The sequence below is a fragment of the Lepidochelys kempii genome, chromosome 1 (genome assembly GCF_965140285.1).
Source record: "Lepidochelys kempii isolate rLepKem1 chromosome 1, rLepKem1.hap1, whole genome shotgun sequence".
NCBI classification, from domain to species: domain Eukaryota; kingdom Metazoa; phylum Chordata; order Testudines; family Cheloniidae; genus Lepidochelys; species Lepidochelys kempii.
In genome coordinates this window covers 47,027,545-47,047,242 of record NC_136380.1, presented here as the reverse complement: position 1 = coordinate 47,047,242, position 19,698 = coordinate 47,027,545, and the positions used below count along the sequence as shown (strand labels likewise).

General features: G+C 42.2%; 1 protein-coding gene and 1 long non-coding RNA gene across 8 annotated transcripts in view; one reads left to right on the top strand and one right to left on the bottom strand.

Annotated features, from left to right (window-relative positions):
- The window catches only part of LOC140910346 (uncharacterized), a 62,775-nt gene extending 59,101 nt beyond the window's left edge, over nt 1–3,674 (top strand). The window contains exon 4 of the long non-coding RNA XR_012158548.2: nt 256–3,674. This is a non-coding gene — a long non-coding RNA (uncharacterized LOC140910346). The remainder of the gene's footprint in view (nt 1–255) is intronic.
- The window catches only part of MTUS2 (microtubule associated scaffold protein 2), a 502,895-nt gene that overhangs the window by 377,488 nt on the left and 105,709 nt on the right, over nt 1–19,698 (bottom strand). The window lies entirely within an intron of this gene.

The following is a 19,698-nucleotide window of genomic DNA, read 5'->3' as shown; positions in this document are numbered from 1 at the left end:
CAATCCTGACAGAGGCAGCTAAAAGTAATGCCCTAAACAGCCCAATGCTGGTACAAGTTTGCCAGGTCTTGGTCTTGTGCCAGGCCTCTGTTTCTCCAGAAGTCAAGACCAGCGGCAGAAGCCACACTTTCTATGTTTATTATTCTTTTCTCTCCCATGTTGTGTATGTTTTTATTTTAGGAAATTTGATCGGACTTTAACAGCAGCAGCAGCTCCAACCCATCTCAACTAACTTCTTCTCTTTTCCCCCAAAAGGACAGCTTTTACCATCTTTGATACTACCTAAGAGACCGTCAAACAAGAGCGAGGGCGGTATCCTTCTGAAAACTCTCTCCATCTAAAAGGGCAAGGGAACAAGTGATGCTGTTAAAATGAAAGCCTTAATACATTGCATTTCAAATGCTTTAACTGTTTTTCCTTCTTTTCTGTATCTTTAATAAAAGGTTAACGGGATTTTTAATGATGTGTTTGTCACTGTACTAAGCACACTGAGATCTCTGTCTACCAAACCTCGTTTAACACTGTTTAAAGGTGGACAGTGATTGGGTTTTGTTAATACCTTTGACACTTTGGACCGTATTCTATCTAAATTAATGCAAAAGTCCTATCACAGAATAGCCAGGTCGTAAGGACATTTGCCTGGATGTGGGAGATCTGGGTTCAAATTCTTGCTCCAAAACAGGAACTTGAATGCTGGTCTCTCACCGTCCAGGCGAGTGCCTTAACCTCTGGGCTGTTGGTCACAGGAGGGGGCAGCAGAGGCATCACCACCACTTGCTGAATGGTGTCTAAGCCACCTTCTGGAACGCACCTGAATTTTATCTTTGGAGCTGAAAGTATTTGGCAAATTTGACACAAATTCATGAGAAGTTTCAGGTTAAATGAAATTGCATTTTTTGACAAATAAACTATTTGCCTGAAAGTGTTCTACTATTAACCTCAGTGATCTAACCTAATCCACTGTGAATAATTACATTTCGCCTTCCTAAATTCCTCCCCCTAAGTTTCAGATTCAGTGTTATCCTTATCCTTATGGAGACACAGCGTTATCCTTCAGTTACCGTCCGAAACTCCTTGTCAACTTAAGCCCAGAATATCTCATCTAGCACTCTAAAAAACACCTTTTGATGTAACCCATCTGCCAGTTTCTGACTGATGTTTAACCTGTTGTATGCAGTGTAGCTGTAGCCTGGTCGGTCCCAGGACATTAGGTGACCCAAAGAAGAGCTCTGTGTGGCACAAAAGCTTCTCTCTCTTTCTCTCTCATCAATAGAAGTTGGTCCAATAAAAGATATCTCACCCACCTTCTCTCTGGTGTCTAACCTATCATTCTGGAGCAAAGTGAGATGCTGTCTGCAACATCTAACCTCTCCTAATACCTTACATGGCACAGTTATGTTTCAGTCTAAGCTATAGCACCGAGTCTGGGCTGGTCAGATGTATGGAGAATCTCATCTCTAATCCATATAAAGGACCAGCATTCATCTTCATTCTGCTATCAGCAGCATTTGACACAGTCAACTATAAGGTATTACTAACTTGCCTGAGAAACCTAGCAGGAGTGGATGGGTGTGCATTATGCTGGTTCTGGGCCTTCCTCAGAGAGAAAGGACAGTCCCGTGGTCAGGACACTGGCCGAGCAGTTCACTTCCCTGGGTTCACTTCCCTTGTCTGCACAGCCTCCTTGTGTTAGTCACTTATTGCCTCTGCTTCCCATCTGTAAATGGGATTTGACACCTGGCCAGAAAGGGTTAAGCAGCTAGCCGGCTAATTGACCCAGATTCTACCTTTAGAGACATGTTAGAAAAGTATGTAAATGGTAATTCCATGTTAGACAGGCTAGAACTTTGAAATGCAAACCTGTATTGTTAGAAAATTAGAGGTGATACTAACTGTATGTGTTTACTTATATCTTGTTAGATGTTAGCCATGTAAACAAACAGTTCCTGTCTATTACTATAGCTATTGATTTAGAGAACAAAAGGAAATATTAACATTTAGATGAAACATGGGTGTGATAATGTCACTGTCTATATTTCACTTCAAGGTTTGTGGTAAACTGTCTATAAACTGCTTAATGAAATAATTACCTTATGCTGATGAATGCAACTAGTTACTTGGGCACGCCCAGAGAATAGGTAGTTTTACTTCAAAGCTGCTATTCTTCATCCAAGGAACACCTGCTGTGAAAAGGCTACCATAGCCTGCCAGAAAACTGTACAAAAAGACTCTTGGGACCTGATCCTTTAATCTCAGATCTGCTCGATGCTTCATGCAGAGGAAGCTTGAGTCGTAAGACTGAGATCTCCTGCCCCACCTGGATCACCCTGGATATGAACATTGGACTGAATCTATGGACTAATTTTAGAACTCTTGTAACTCCAAAGCTCACCATCTCTACTATGAAACTGATCTCAGATCTTTACTCATGTCTGTATGTATACTGATCTTTTAACCAATACTCTCTCTTTCTTTTTTAATAAATTTTAGTTTAGTTAATAAGAATTGGCTATAGGAGGGTATTTGGGTAAAATCTGAAATATTCATTAAATTGGGAGGTAATGTGTCCAATCCTTTGGGATTGGTAGAACTTTCTTATATAATTAATAAGATTTTCAGTAATCTTCATCATATTTGACTTGGGTGTCTGGGTGGAAAACCAAGGCTGGGTTACTAAAAGGGAACTGTGTTTTGGATTCTGTGCAACCGGTAAGGTATTGTAGAAGCTGTTTTGTGCTGGCTTGGTAAATCTAAGTATTGGAATATCCACCAGCTTTGGGGATTTTCTGCCCTATTCTTTGCCATTTGCCCTAATTGAGAAACCCCGGTCACAGGGGAAAATAGTTCTTCTGTTCCTCACAAGAATATTGTGAGGTGCTCAGTTTCTAAGGTGATGGGGGCCAGATAAGTACCATTGAGAGGTCTTATACATGACACCTTTGTGACCGAATAACACAACACTGTTTTATATAAAGGAAACATAAAACCAAAAAGCTTTCCCAGCATATATAAAAACAGCATTAGACCAGACTATTTAGATTAACTATATCCTTAACTATTCACTTTTACTTATAGTTACTGCTTATCAAATAGATTTCAAAAACACTGAGTGAGAAAGTACTGGATGCACAGAACATGATCATTCCTTTTGATGTCTGCTGAGAGTCCACAAAGACCACACTTCAATGTTCTCTAGCAGCAAACTTCAGAAAATAAAAATGTGGCCTCACTAGGGAGTAGTTGAGTGTCTGTTATTGTATGCAGAGGAAATAGCCTTGTTCCATCATGGAAAATATGGGCATTTTTCTTCTTTATACAGTGTGAATCCCTGTACCTAAAAGTGACAATTCTTCAACAAAAAAACTTCAAAAACAGACTCCAACGAGAGACTGCTGAACTCGAATTAATTTGCAAACTGAATACAATTAATTTAGGCTTGAATAGAGACTGGGAGTGGATGGGTCATTACACAAAGTAAAACTATTCCCCCCCCCCACTGTTCCTCAGACGTTCTTGTCAACTGCTGGAAATGGCCCATCTTGATTATCACTACAAAAGGTTTTCTCCCCCCCCGCCCCCACTCTCCTGCTGGTATTAGCTCATCTTAAGTGATCACTCTCCTTACAGTGTGTATGGTAACACCCATTGTTTCATGTTCTCTGTGTATATAAATCTCCCCACTGTATTTTCCACTGAATGCATCCAATGAAGTGAGCTGTAGCTCACGAAAGCTTATGCTCAAATAAATTTGTTAGTCTCTAAGGTGCCACAAGTACTCCTTTTCTTTTTGCGAATACAGACTAACACGGCTGCTACTCTGAAACCTGTAATAATTGAACACCTGTCAGTCATTATTTCACCTTCTCAGTCTCAAATCCAGTCTCCTCAGTCACTTCACCCCTGTCTGAGTACGGTACTAAGAGTGTAAATACTCTAAAACTGATTTTCGCTAAGCACACCAGAGAAGGTTTAAATTTAAAATTGTTCAGCCCTCTTTATCATATTAATAAGCATATAGAGATCAGGAGGTATACAGGGTTTGGCTGACATAAAAAATCCAATCTTCCATCATATATTGGTCAGGCTGCCATCAACTTTTGAACCAAACCAAGCAAATCACTTCATTGTTCACTCTGTTTTCTTTAGATCTTACAGTCCAGAGATGGAAATCATCTACTCCATCTCTTTGCCTGTGCGTGTGGTTCTTCAGTGTGCATTTACTAGCTATTTGTCTAACTTCATATGCATTTTTGAATAACTATTCAATACTTCAAGCTTTTGTGTGTGGGTGTGTGTGAGGGAGCAGTTATGGCAAAAGTGAACAATCAGACCATTTCAGAAGGATGTTCATTTCTCCATCCTGGCCCTGAAGCATCAATGACAGACACGCCTCCTCTCTTCTTTGTACCTCAGTGGCATTGTAGATCTGTAGGATAAATGGCATAGTGCCAACTCACCACCTTTTCTCATTTTGTCTCTCCTGTATGGATTGTACCTATCTATATTGACATTGCAATTCACGAGACACATTGCATCAGGTCTCAGTGACACTTACTAGATCATAATATCCATCATTTAGTGTGATTTCTAGTTTAACTCCCATACTCCTTGCATTTGTATATACATTTTTGTACATGAAATATGTCACCTCTTCTGTTGCAGAACACGACTTGTCTTGCTTTGATTGTTGGAAATACACATAAAATTATTTAAAACCAGATAGAGAAGAAAGCATTGGTGATTTATAATGTCTTCCTTCTTATTCCATCTGTTTAGCTTTGGTTTTTCCTCAGTGATTTTGATTGCTGTCTGAACCCCTGCATCTTCCCCTCTAGAAAGAAAACCAACTTTCACTTCATATATTAGCCCTTCTTATCTTAGTTCAGAAAGAGAGACAGACAACTTCCACAATTCAGCCACGTTGGTCATTCTGTTCCCAGTTGATGTTATTACTTCAAAGATACCACTTGGCTTCATAGAATCTGTCATGTCATGAATGAGCTTCTGCCTCTTGGAATTTCTTCTAGTAACTCCACTGTTTGCTGTTCACATAGTTTGCTTAATCCCAGACCTTTATACCTGCCTTTGTAACATTTCTTCATGATCAACAATAGCTTTAAAACTTTGCTGGTCACTCAACCCCAATGACGCTCAGCCCTAAGAATGCATCAGCCTTTTTTGGGGCCCTCGCCCCTCTAAGTATCCATAGTTCCTTCAAAATACCATTGTAGTCTTCCCCGCTCCTGCATAGTACTAATAGCCTGGCACAACACCAAGACAAAAGAATACACAACACATTTCTCACTGAGACTTTTTTTTCCCCTGTAAGGACCTACTTACAAGCATGAGACAGACACTATATGGGGTTGCCATCCAAAAATAATACATGAAATAGCATCTGCAGTCCCAACAAGGCATTTCTTTATATTGCTTTTAATTGTTAATCTTAAAACAAACACACACACACAGCTAGGTACTAGAGCTGGAGAAAGCTTATAATTACAGTACCAAAGCACCACCCCGCTTCTTCATCAACTCTCCGTGTAAATGCAGCTCATCATGTTTCCTTCAAGTTTTACAGAATGAGGTATAAAAGAAGCTTGAAACACATTTATAACATGCAAAGCGAACATTTCTTGTTATCTGTCTGTCACAAGAAGCACATCCCTGCTGCATAAGAATGGAAAATGAAGTTACATTTGTAAAATGGCACATACCATCCACACTTTTTTTTCTTCTTCTAAAGATTGAAGATAATATATTTACCAAAATGAAAATTAGCTATTTTCTGCATGAAAGAGATCTGGGTGAAAATGCGGCTCCACTGAGATCAATGGCAAAACTCCCACTGATTTACATTTCGCCTCTTGTATTTTATTTTAAAAGAATCATGCTGTGTGTTCACTATTATTTGAAAATGCCGTGACAGGCAGGTTGTGTAATATTCCCTCCGTTTCTCCACAGCATGTTGAAGGAGGGAGATTTCTTTTGGATCTTTGCTTGCAAGTTGGTTGGAAAGTATTTCGGCTCTATGTCTGGTGACTTTAGTGCCACAGTTCAGAGAACCAAGCTTTCCTTTGCCTTAGACTAAGAAGTATATGCTTCTGTTTCACTCAACGATATTCCTCTCTGGGCACTAGCTCTTTGTTGTAGGTTGGCAGGGGGCTCCTTTATTACTGGTTCTGCATTGTGTAAAGGGATATACATTTTCCCCCAACTACATATACTTGAAGAAAATCAATGTTTCAGTAAACATAGAGGAGCTGTAGAACCATGGAACTAGTCCCATTTGCAAGTCCACTACTGGAGATCGGGCTTAAGATAAAGTTTAAATATGAGACCATAACGACAGAAGAGAATGGAAGAAACAAGCAAAACAGATAAGTACAGAAGAACAGAATTTCATTTAACCATAGAGAAGTCAGGAGGCATCTGTAATGACTAATACAAAAAAAGTGAAGCATTCACAAATTCCAAGGCCAGAAGGGACCATTCAGATCATCTAGTCTGATTTCCTGTATAATACAGGCCAGAGAAGTTCCCCAAATAATGCCTGGAGCAGAGTTTTTAGCATAACATTCAATCTTGATTTTAAAATGGTCAATGATGGAGAATCCACCACAACCCTTGGGAAGTTATTTCCAGTTTGAATTTGTCTAGCTTCAACTTTCAGCCATTAGATCATGCTAGATTGATGACTCCATTATTAAATATTTATTTCTCATGCAGCTATTTATAGACTGTAATCAAGTCACGCCTACCCTTTTATTTAATAAACAAAATAGATACACTCAAGGAGTTCAATCACAATAAGGCAGGTTTTCTAATCCTTTAATCATTCTTGCGGCTCTTCTCTGAACCCTCTCCAATTTATCAACATCCTTTTTGAACTGTTGACATCAGAACGGGGCACAGTATTCCAGCAGCAGTTGCAGTAGCGCATACAGAGGTAAAATAACCTCTCTATCCCTACTCAAGACACCTGGTTTATGCCTCCAGGGATCTCATTAACCCTTTTGGCCACAGCATCACACTAGGAGTTCGTGTTCAGCAGATTATCCACTACAATCCCCAAATCTTTTTCGGGGTCTCAACTTCCCAGGATACAGTCTCCTATCCTGCAAGTATGGCTTCCTTTCTTTGTTCCTAGATGTATACATTTACATTTAGACATATTGTTTGCTTGCACTCAGCTTATCAAGCGACCTAGATCAGTCTGTATTTGTGACCTGTCCCCTTCATTATTTACCATTCCCACAATTTTTGTCATCTGAAAACTTTATCAGTGATGATTTTATGTTTTCTTCCATGTCATTAATAAAAATGTTAAATAGCATAAGGCTACGAACTGCTCCCTGTGGGACCATACCAGAAACACACCCACCTGTTCAGCGACAATTCCCTGTTTACAATTACATTCTGAGACCTATCAGTTAGCCAGCTTTTAATCCACTTAATGTGCCATGTTAAGGAGGTTTCATTTAAATCAAAATGTCATGTGGTACCTAGTCAAATGCCTTACAGAAATCTAAGAATATTAGATCAACACTATCCCTTTATCAACCAAACTTGTAATATCACCCCCCCCACACACACAAAAAAAGATATCAAATTAGTTTGACAGGATCTATTTTCCATAAACCCATATTGATTGTCATTAACTATTTTACCCTCCTTTAATTCTTTAATAATTGAGTCCCTTATCAGACGCTCCACTATCTTGTTTGGGATCAATGTCAGACTGACAAGCCTATAATTAACCAGATCCTCTCACTTACCCTTTTAAATACTGGCACAAACATTAACTTTCTTCCAGTCCTCTGGAACTTCCCCAGCATTCCAAGACTTATTGAAAAATCAATGAGTCCAGCTAGCTCCACAGCCAGCACTTTTAAAACACCTGAATGCAAGTTATCTGAACCTGCTGATTTTCAAATGTCTAACTTTAGTAGCTGCTGTTTAAGTGAAATCTGTGGAACAAGACAAACTCTTATGGAAGTTTAGAAAGTGCAATGTAAACCAAAACAATGGAATACAAAACCTGGGGTCATAAACAGTTTAATATACAACAGCACAACTGATCTGAAAGGGACTAAAGTACACACAATGGAAATGACAGTCACACCAGAGACATTTAGCTCCATGTATATATCACATTATATGGTTAGTTGGGTGGCAGTCTTTGAATGGAAGCTTTGACATTAAATATGATCATGATATTATTACAACTGTCTGTATTTCACTGATCACGCAACAGAAGTGTCATCCTATTATTGGATCTGGAGTGAATGCATTTAATTTGAAACTATAAACTATTCAATTTGCATTTTAAAAGGAGGTTTCTTTCCCCGCACAGAATTCACAACGTAATGACACAGCAAAGCACAGGGATTATTAGAGGGTGTCATAAGGCATGGCTGCCCCATAGCATCCCCTGCTGGTTGAGTATGGCACTGCTGGCACTCCCTGCCTCAGTTCTTTTTCCTCGAGAGGGGTCTCCTTGGCTTTTCATATTAGTCTGTGGTGAAGATGTGGTTTAGCCTTCTGGACAAATCACAAACAAACCTAATTCCTTTTGGGGTAGCAAAAAGGACAAATAAGTTCCAATGGAAAAAATATTCTTCTGCCCTTCAGGGCTTCTCTTCAGCCTGATATCTGGGCCCTGTTCCTAGCCCCTTTTTGGGTTACCCTGGAGAATTTTCTGGCTCTGGGACAGAGCACTTGACTCTCAAGCTGGTTCCCCTGGAGAAACTCACCTCCTATAGACCCTGGCTCAGGGACTTCCACAGAAACCTGCCCATTCCCTGTGGTTCTTCTCAGACGGAGGTGTCTCAGTCCTTTTATGAGGTTCAGATGTCCATTAAACTGTTACCTCGCCCCCACCCTCAGGCTGGAAAGCAACTAATTAATTATGGCACCGGTGTGGCTGGCTGGCTGGCCCCATCGACCCAGAAAGGAGCTAGTCACCCACTGACAGTGAGTGACATTTAAAAAAAACAAAACACACTTCTTTGGGTAGTAAGCCCATGTTAGTGTGGCCCATGGTATGTAACATTAAAACTCATCTATGATGTTGGACTAGCAAAACAGATTGGCTTTATTTTACTGTATTGATGTTACTCTGCTCTGTTTACTATTTATATCAGTAATTAGTATCACTACCTTATCCATAGGTGGGGTTACTTGAGGGATTAAGAACAATGGTCTGTTTTCTCTCTCATTCTCCACTGAAGTGTGTGTATAAACTGTAATAAGTGTGTTTGTTCGTACTATGTTGAGAATAACTGGAGACAGAGAAACTGAATACATCTTACATATTACGGGACATGTTCTACACTTGGTTTGTACATAGAACTTGAATTGATGACAATGAAAATTACATGAGCAAAGTATGCCCTTGGAAGTTGATATGACTGCATGATCATTCATAGCATCAGAGTCAAATTCTAATCTCCAGTGAGTGGCATGCAAAACCAGAAACAATCTGTTACTGTGTTTGTGCATGAAAGCACAGTACAAAGTTTTTCACGTTACAAAATAATGTGCATCATATTAGAGGTTAAAATCTGGCCCTAGAAGTGTGCTGAGTTCTGGGGCGGCTCTTAGGGGGGAAAGAAAATACTACTACAAGCTTTTAAACTACCCTGCCTTCTCTTTATACATAACCCTCAGCATCCAAACATTTTGAGTGTTATAAACAAATTTATAATGAGAGCACTTTCAGCTGGGCAATTAGAGTGTGAAGGAACATCCAAAGAAGTGTTAGAACTAGCAGCATAGTGAAGAGACTATGTATAATGTTTCTATTCTGGTCTGTGGAGTTACTTAAAACAGCTTTATGATCTTCTTGTTGTTTTAATAGTGATGGAATAAAATTAGCACTTTGCACCAGATTGAGTGGAATATGTAGCACACAGATGGGCCTCCTGACTTGAAGGGAAATTCTCTGAGTCCTGAAGCCCAGGCCAGGGAAATAAACTCTCTGCCTACCCTGAACAGGGAACCAAACGCAATACAGAGTAGGGTGATGGCAGTGTCTCCAGCCAAAAGTAGAGACAATGAGACAGTTGCGGTGCTCTGCCAAAACTAGAACACCCTCCATAAGGTGAGGAACGCCCAAGTACAGTCTACGGCAGCTGCTTGGGAGAGGATAGCAGTAACTACAGCCAGGAAGAAATGGGAATGTCTCCTCCCAGTCTACAACTGCCTGAGACTGGTGGGAGAAGAAATGCTGTGGGCCTTGATTCAGTATGTGTGGATCAAAGGGCCACCCCAGTACGGTGAAGGATCAACATCCTCCCACTCCCCTCGGAGAAGCTGAAGTTAAGAAACCAGAATCCCCAGGCCCCAACCTCTGAGGAGATGGGGAAGAGAAAGAAATTTGGCCATGGGGAAAGCTTGAAGAATCTCCCTTACTTGCCCCCTCTGATGTTAAAAGCAGCACATGGTTATGAGCTGCTTCACAAGGAGCCAGCCCTGCCTTGTTTCTTGTTTTTTGAGTGGGGTTGGGAGACCCTCAAACCACTGTTGGGGCAGCTGAGCCCTTGAGTGACAAAGGGACACTACACATACTCCCTAGGAACCGGATGGGTGGTGGGAGTGAAAGAACCAAGTCTCAAGTTCACAGCCAAAGATTTGGGGTGAACAACAGTACAAGAGGGTTTGCGAGAGGTTAGTCCATTGGTTCTACCAGGAGAAATTATACAAGGTAGTTGCTGAACTGCTCTGTAGGGGTTTCTGAAGGATGTATGCTGGCGTGCTAGCAGAATGTTTATTATATATGTAGCCCAAGCTCCAGTGTGCTTCAACAGCAGCCTTGGGAATGGCAAGCTGTGCACTACAAACTACGGCACGTTGGGAGAACTTCCTGGTTCCTGCCAGGACGTACCCTCTGCCCTCCCAGCAAGAAGTCTGAGAGCTGACTGAGCTGGGAGCACGAGGCAGGAAAGCAAAGAGGAGGCTGCTGGATTGTAAACCCGTTCTATGTTTCTTTACAGAATAAAACCTTGTCCCTGGTGGTTTGTCTGAGTGGGTCTAGTCTGAGGTGAACACACACTGACACACAACACAGAGCACATTGAGGAGCTTCAGGCCCAGTTTGCCAAAGTTGTGCAAAAAGTCACAAGGCAGACTTTCCCTATCTTGAACAACCTAATACTAGGCCAGTGAACAGGAGAGAGCCACATAAGCATATGTAACCCCCAAGGAGATGACATAGATTCCTGGAACTCTGTCTGCTGGCAGCTCAGGGAGAGACACACTGTCCTGGGAGGTTTCAGAGTAACAGCCGTGCTAGTCTGTATTCACAAAAAGAAAAGGAGTACTTGTGGCACCTTAGAGACTAACCAATTTATTTGGGAGGGAGAGGGAGCCAAGGCAGACTCAGAGTCCGCCCAGCAACCAATAGGGAGTGAGAGGCCCTCCCAGGGAGAAGCCATTTGGGAGTGAGTCTGGAGCCAGCCAGCAAAAGGGGAGGACTGGCTATGTGGGGAGCTGGTGAGTCCCAGGCCTGCATGTAGGGCTCCCCCTGAGAACAGGCCTCTAGGGACCTGACAGCAGATCCCACCTGGGTTTTTTCCTTCCCCACTGATGATTCCCAATTTGTAGCATTTGCTGGGAAACTTCCCAGCCAGGCTGAGTTCGCCCTCCAGCTCCCTAGGTGAGACCAGTCACCAGGTGGTCAGCTCTGCTCTGTCTGCAAGTCCAGGGAAGCTGTCTGCTGAATGTGTGACTGGAGGCTGGGCTGGGAGACGACCGTTTGGATGTTAGTGCAGTTGTGTAACCTACACCTTGAGCCCTGTACCCCTTTGTGGTGAGGGGAAATCCTGGGACCGACACAGCTGGATTCCTGCCTGAGGAGGATCCCTGCCAGCAGAGAGCAGCCCCTCTGCAGTGACTGAGGAGTCCAGAGTCATCTTCGAACCTGAGGATCATTCATGGAGTTTGTGAGTGCACCATCATTTAGTTAGTTAGTCAGGGAATTTGTTCTGGGGACCCCCTACTCCCTGAACTGTGTCCTCAAGCCAGGGAGTAAGGGTTTGAGGATTTTACAACCTGCTGCATATTACACCTGTGGATGGATTTACCACCTTCTCCCCCTTGTGAGTCCTTTGGGCTGTACTGAATCCAGTCAGCCACGCTGCTAAACCACTGCAGAGAAGAATTTTGTGGTTGTAGGTCATAAAGGGCCCCAGCAAAGTACGCTTACCAACGGGACACTAATTTTACATTTGCTACATCAAGTCACAGGTATTTGCAGTGTGGGCACAGGTGACTCTAAAAATAGTGTTTTACCCTGTTACGTTGTATTTGTCTCCTGTTTAATATAATTATTGTGTTGAATATATTTTTATGTGTTTGTGTTATTTCTTGGAAGTCTCCAACTATCTGGCAAGTAATTGGGGATTACTCTGTAGTTAGAATTTTCCGCCCAAGCTGCCCTGGTGACCCTGCCAGGAAGGAGCGAGGGGGTGGAGGCACCGCCAAATAATTTCATAGGAAAAAAAGAAAGAAGATACACCCTGCTGAGTAGGTGGCAGGATCCCAAAGAACCCAGCCTGTCCATCAAAACCTGTAAGAAGATTGGCATTAAAAGAGGTAACCAGGTGGAGAGGGGGCACTACACATAGTTGAAATAAGAAATTCTGATGCCAGTCGAGCAACCTAGTTATACCCACTTCTTCAGGGGGGAGATGTGACAGATATGGCAATTTCCTGTAATATCCTTGAAAGACCTAATTGTATTAGGTTTATCTATCATCAAGGGACTGGATTGAATGTAACCTCTCTAGGAGGGAGATGTTACAAATGTGAGACCTGGGAGTCCAAAAGACTATATTGAAAATGTGCCAGACAAGGGGGGCTTTGGGGACAATAAGTGTTAAGTAGATTTCCTAGGGAATCCCTAGGGAGAAGTTGATGCAAATTGCTCAACTTGGGTTACGCAAACACCCAACACTGAGTACCTGTTACAGAAGGCCAAGATTAAAGGTCTAAGCTGTACAAAGAAATCCCTGATCTGCCCATTTGGGGGTTCTGGTTCTAAGATGTATGAACTTGTAAACAAGGGAAAAAACCAATTGTGGGTTTTGAAGGACTGAAACCTACCAGAGCCCCGAGCTGGAATAGGGGGTGACCTCTGGTACACTTTCTAGGATGCATGTAGGTTCTTTGTTTTGTTGTTTGTTAATGTTTTCTCTGTAATGATTTTATCTTAAGAATAAATGTGCTCGCTTAGAAGGGATGTGTGGTAGTTCATAACTACGAGCAATACACTGGTCATAGCCTTCGGAAAGCAAAGCAAACTTTGTCAGGGATGGTCTAGATGATACTTAGTCCTACCTCAATGTAGAGGATTGGACTAGATGACCTATTGAGGTCCTTTCCAGTCCTACATTTCTACGATTCTAAGCTGGTCTTGTAGGCAGTCTGGCTTGATATCACAGTGTCATCCAGTGAGCTGTGCAGCTTTAAAACCCCCAGTTAGGAGAGAGTGAGATGTGGATCTCTGCCCAAGAGAGGGGATGACTGGGAGCCAGAAACCTTTAAGTGGATGCCCTTGCAGGTCCATGGGGATTGGGGGAGAATACAGGTGCAGTTACACTGAAAATGTGACAGGCTCATTAGTTTATCTGTTACAGACTTGCACTGTGGAATCATTCAGATTTCCCAGCAAGGTGTCTTTCTAGCAAATGCCATCAATTTTTGATGTTGATGGAAAGGTTTCTCCCTTAATTGCCCATTTGGGAATTTTTACCTGGCAATTTAAATTAATCTACAGTCATGAAACTTATTTGTTACATTTTATTTTTTTAAATGTGGCAAATTCACTGGTAATACTATTGGGTGGAGGGCCACTGACTGCAATGGAACTGTATATGCTTCTGTCAGTAGTGAATTAGTCCAAACAATTGCAAGATTCTGTTTTACTAGACGGGTCAAACAAACAATACAGATCTTGGATTTACAGAGTACTGTAATGCCTGCATAATAATTGCATAGCATGATGAATAAAATAATTATCAAAACTGAAAAAAACTGTCTTCTCCTAGGTCTGCGAAAAAAAAATATCTGCAATTTCAAGTTGTGCAGGTACAGTTAGAAACAATAATGATGGTATGAATAAAATCCTTCCTCTTTTCTTGCAGAGATAGGAAAGTGCCTCCTCTTCCTTTTGCCTTCTGAGGCCCTTTCCTCAGCATTTCACTGGCTCCTTTTTATAGCTCTGCTTTAATAAGTCTGCCGAGTGTCACACAAGCACATTTGGCAGCTCTGTTACATATCCCTCCATCTCAAATGGATTGACAGCCAGCTGTGCTGTGGCAAGGCTAGAGCCATTTGTCTGAATTTCTGCCTTTTGCTGTGGCATCTGATAAGTAGGCGGTCAGACACCACCTCTTTTGCTGTGCCCCTGTTGGACCAGGACCAGGCAGCTGAAAGGGGGTGAAGTGATTCATAAGGCCAGAAGGGACCACTTCCATCATCTTGCCTGACCTCGACAGAACACAGGCCATAGAACTTCCCCGAAGTAATTCCTGCAGAGAAGTTGGCACAGCAGGATAGCCTATCCCTACCCCCCACCTCCACTAGGTGAAGGGCCCCATACCAACCCAGTCTCAGCCTAGTCCTAAAAGTCCCAGCACCCTCTCCGACACGGGTATCCTGTTACCCCACATGAATCCCAGCAAGGGGCGCAGGGAATGGTGGCGGGGGGGCGCAGTACTCCCACTTTTCACCACGGGCCCGGCCCCCTGCCCCTCCTCTTTCCCAGAGGCCCTGCCCCCTGTCCCCCACCCAGGCCAGAAGCTGGAGCTCAGCCCAGGTAAGAATGGCCCAGGGAGCTCAGGCAGCTGGGGAAGCCACAGACCCTCCACCAGCCTGGGGTGTGGGGGCCTGAGAGCATCCCTGGCCCACGTGCCTGCCCAGCTCTTACCCTGACCTGGGGACGGGACCTTGGGGGCCAAAAAGGTGCAGCTGAGCCATAGTAAGAGCCGTCTGGGCAGCTGTGGGGAGCCACGGATCCTCCACTTGCCCTGGGCAAGGGGCTCAGGTGGGGAAGGGACATGGGCTGGGGGCTGCTCTGTGGCCCCCCACCCTGGGAGGTCGGAGGGACCGGGGCTCCCCGGTCTAGCTCTGGCTTCTGGTTTGGCCAGGGGGCAGGGCCATGGAGGGGGTTGGGCCTCAGGGCCTCCCACTTTTAGGAGAAATCCGTCACCCCAATCCCAGCTCCTCCTATACCACCAGCACCATCAACAGCCTGAATTGCCCACGCATTAAATTACCTCCTCCCCCAGTCACAGCAACACCCTTTAGTACCCAACCAACCGTCAACCCCAACAGAACTGCCAGTTTTCTGCAGCTTCATGTCCAGCCCCCTCCACCGTTTACAACAGGAGGTGTTACCCATAAGCATAAACTTATGGTAATAGTCAAACCATTTATTAATATGCAAACTCATTCTGTATAAAATATCACACGAAGCAGAACAAAACTTAGTGTCTATGCTTTAATGAGCTTCTAATTAACCCTTTCCCACCTTCCCTCGGTGTGGGGTATCACAAGCTTTTTCTACTGAACATCTTTGTAATTTATCCATTAGCTCCCCCAAAATCTCCACTACCGAAAGGAATTTCTTCGAAGCAACACCAGTGCAAAGCAAGTTTGGAATTTATAGGTCAAGTTATTTTGTAAACCAAAATGCCAAAAAGAATTAGAAAATTTTTCAAAAGTGAACTGAGGTAAGTTTCGCAAACACCCCTATCTTCCAAACTCCGTTACAAAAATTCCCAGAAGTTCCAGGGATAAGCTGCAGCATGTGAAATTTCAGAGGAATTGGTTTATTTGGGGGGAAGTTATGGGAAGGAATTTAAAACTGGGTTTATCCATTAGCTGTGGAGCAGCTCATGCTGCTCCATACAGAAATTAGAAGTACCAGGGGAGTAAAATCTGAGCAATGGAAAAGAAAGGGAATTTTTAGTCAATGTTTAAAACACTTCGGTTTTGCTATCACCTGATAAATAGTGAATGAGATAAAAGATCTCATTGTTAAAGATACATAGCTGTCCCCTCAAGTTCTGAGAAAGGGATACCTGATTATCTGTTTAACGAGGTATTGTACTTTTCATATTCAAATGAGTGTTGCCTTTGAGAGATACCCAAGGGACTTTTTTCAGAGTAGCAGCCGTGTTAGTCTGTATTCGCAAAAAGAAAAGGAGTACTTGTGGCACCTTACAGACTAACAAATTTATCTGAGCATAAGCTTTTGTGAGCTACAGCTCACTTGCACAACTACTCCTTTTCTTTCTAAGGGACTTTAGACTGTGATATCTGAGAACATTTCCCGCACATGCTTGTTTTATTACTTGCTGTCTGGTTCTTGAGAATGCATTTACCTTATCAAAGCTCTTTGCTCTCTGTTCATTAGAAGCCTGGAAAAAGATATCAGTGACAGGAATTGGAAATTTTCTTAGTTCAGATTAGGAGTTACTGGTTTTGTATCAGAGAATCTTCTACACTCCCTCTAACGGAATGCTAACATGTATTATACTGTTCCACCAGAAAGTAGCACTGTATATACCATACCTTATTTATGCTAACCTTAGCCATACTTGTCAGTGCATTAAAGGATTTTATGATGAACACATCTGGTGTCTATCTTGCTCAGAAGTAAGCTCTGTAGTCATAGACAGGAGCATGATATGGTGTCAGAAGTAAACTAGTGCCAGCGTAGAACAGAAACAGAAGAAACAAAGCAACAAAGATTGCAGGATCTCATCAACATCCCCCTCCACTGCCCCAGAGAACTTCAGTTATGACAAAAAGAAAAGGAGGACTTGTGGCACCTTAGAGACTAACCAATTTATTTGAGCATAAGCTTTCGTGAGCTACAGCTCACTTCAGCGGATGCATACTGTGGCAAGTGTAGAAGATCTTTTATACACACAAGGTATTTTTTCATGCTTTGTGTGTATAAAAGATCTTTTACACTTTCCACAGTATGAACCCGATGAAGTGAGCTGTAGGTCACAAAAGCTCATGCTCAAATAAATTGGTTAGTCTCTAAGGTGCCACAAGTACTCCTTTTCTTTTTGCGAATACAGACTAACACGGCTGCTACTCTGAAACCTGTCAGTTATGACAAAACTTCACAATGGACAGATTGGAAGCAGTATTTTGCAAGATTTCAATTGCAAACAAGCTCCACAAAGAAACTGGAGATATACAGGTATCTTCTTTAATTCATGCTGTGGGGAAGTAAGCAGAACATATCTTTAAATCCTTTGACTTTACTGAAGACAGTCGCTAAGATGATTATGAAAGGATTCTGAGCTATGTTTGAAGCATACTTTGTACTTCAGAGAAATGTGGTTTAAGAAAGAGCATGTTTCCACCAGATAATTCAAGAACAAGGAGAACATGCTGGATGTTTTATAAGAGCGCTGCATACATTGGCTGAAAACTGATTTTGGCATTGCAGAACATGAAAATATCAGAGACACTGCTTATTGGGTAAACAGATAAAAAAATCTTTCACAGCAGCCACCACTGAACACAGACTTAACCGTAGACTCAACTATTCAAATAGCAAAGCAATCCAAGCTGGTGAGACAGCAAAACCAAGAGCAACTTGCCAAACTTCAAAAAACAAGAAACTAGCTTAGAAGCAGTAGAAAGACTCAGCATGACTCTAAAAAGTCATTATCATAAGACCCCTGCGACTAAAAGGGACACATTCCAGCCTATACTCACAAGGTGTTGAAAAAGTCATATCCCAAGAGACGATGCATCTCCAGCCAGAGGAAAAGCGTATAATAAATGCACAAAATATGAACATTTTGCTGCTGCTTGCCACACCAAAACCATCAGGGAGTTGACATATTACAGACAATCAAGAGCTATTATTTTTGGGAGCTATTGTTTGTGATGTCACAATCTGCCTGAAGAGTGAAACTGAATATTCATGGCAAGACTGTTGACTTTAAAATTGACTCAGGAGCTGATGTCACAATCATCTCAGAAGGGACCTACAATCACCTTCAATCCCTCCCAGAGCTGATGTCTCCTGGCACAGTTCTGACTAGCCTTGGAAATATCCTGAACTGCATAGGCCAGTTCACTACAGAAACAACTTACAAAGACAAAAGCTTTGAATTCAGAATGCATGTGATCAAAGGAACAAAGACCAACAACTTTCTCAGCCGCAGTGTGGCAGCCATGATGAGACTAATGAGAAAGGTGAAGAATTTGATTGCGGATTTGAGGATACTGGACTTTTGAAAGGAGATCCCATACAAATCAATTTAAGAGATAATGCTGAACCACACCAAACACCCCTACCAGACAGACCTTGGAAGAAACTAGCTGCAGATTTATGCCAATTGAGAGAACATCCTTACTTGGTCATAGTGGACTATTTTTCTGGCTACATGGAAATAATGTACTTGAAAGACATAACATGTCACAGTGAAATAGAGATACTGAAGTGCATTTTTGCTCACTCTGGTATTCCAGAACATCTAGTGATGGACAACGGACCACAGTCCACTCCAGCAGAATTTAAATCATTCTGAATGAAATATAATTTTAATATTATTAGCAGCCCGCATTACCCACAAGTGAATGGAGAGGGTTGAGAGAGCTGTATAGACAGCCACAAAAATCCTATAGCACAAAGATCCATTCCTTGCTTTTCTGAGCTATAGATGAAGACCAGTAGCAACTACTGGATACAGTCCAGCACAACTCGTAATGGGGAGACAGCTCAGAACTACTGATCCCGTTTTGGAAAAGACTATCTCCAAAGTGGCCAGACATGGAGAGAGTAGCCCAATTGGATAAAAAAAAGGGTAAAAGAGCTTATGGATTCTTTTACAACGGAAGTCACTCAGAGAGCTTTCAGGTCTAGAACCTGGTTCTGTGTTCATGACAAATTGGATGGAGAAAAAGGATGGACAACACCAGCTGTTGTAAAGAAAAAGAATTCAGTGCCTCAATCATACGTGATTGAGATGGTCAGTGCAGAGTTCCACAGAAACTGTTGACATCCACAGTTTGTTCCTCACAAAGAACAATCAACAAAACAAATTCTACAGATGGTGGATGCAGAACAAGATGACGACAACTCAGATTCCAAACTGACCACGGCCAGTTGTTGCAACTAACAGACAGCCAGATGACCAAACTGTTACACATTCAGGTCATGTAATGAGAAAACCAGTACAATTCAAAGGTACTTAATAGTAGGAATGTAGAACTTAAAGGGGGAGATGTAATGGAATGCTAAACTGTATTATCTGATTGAACTAACCTCATTATCCCTAGCCTGATTCTTGCTTGCATATTTATACCTGCCTCTGGAAATTTCCACTACATGCATCTGACAAAGTGGGTATTACACTTATGCTCCAATACGTCTGTTAATCTATAAGGTCCCACAGGACTCTTTGCCTGTATTACATTGTTCATCCACCAGGGGGCTGTGTGTGTAACATACCTTATTTAAGCTAACCTCAGCCATACCTAGTAGTGCATTAAAGGATCTTGTGATGAACACATTGGTGTGTATCTTGCTCAGAAGTAAGCTCTGCAGTCAGTCTATATCTGATATAGGAGCAAGACAGTCCCAACAAAGAATTTTCACATAAACACCAACCAACATATTTGAACTGCCTTGCAGAAAATTTTCCTTTAGCTCTAGTG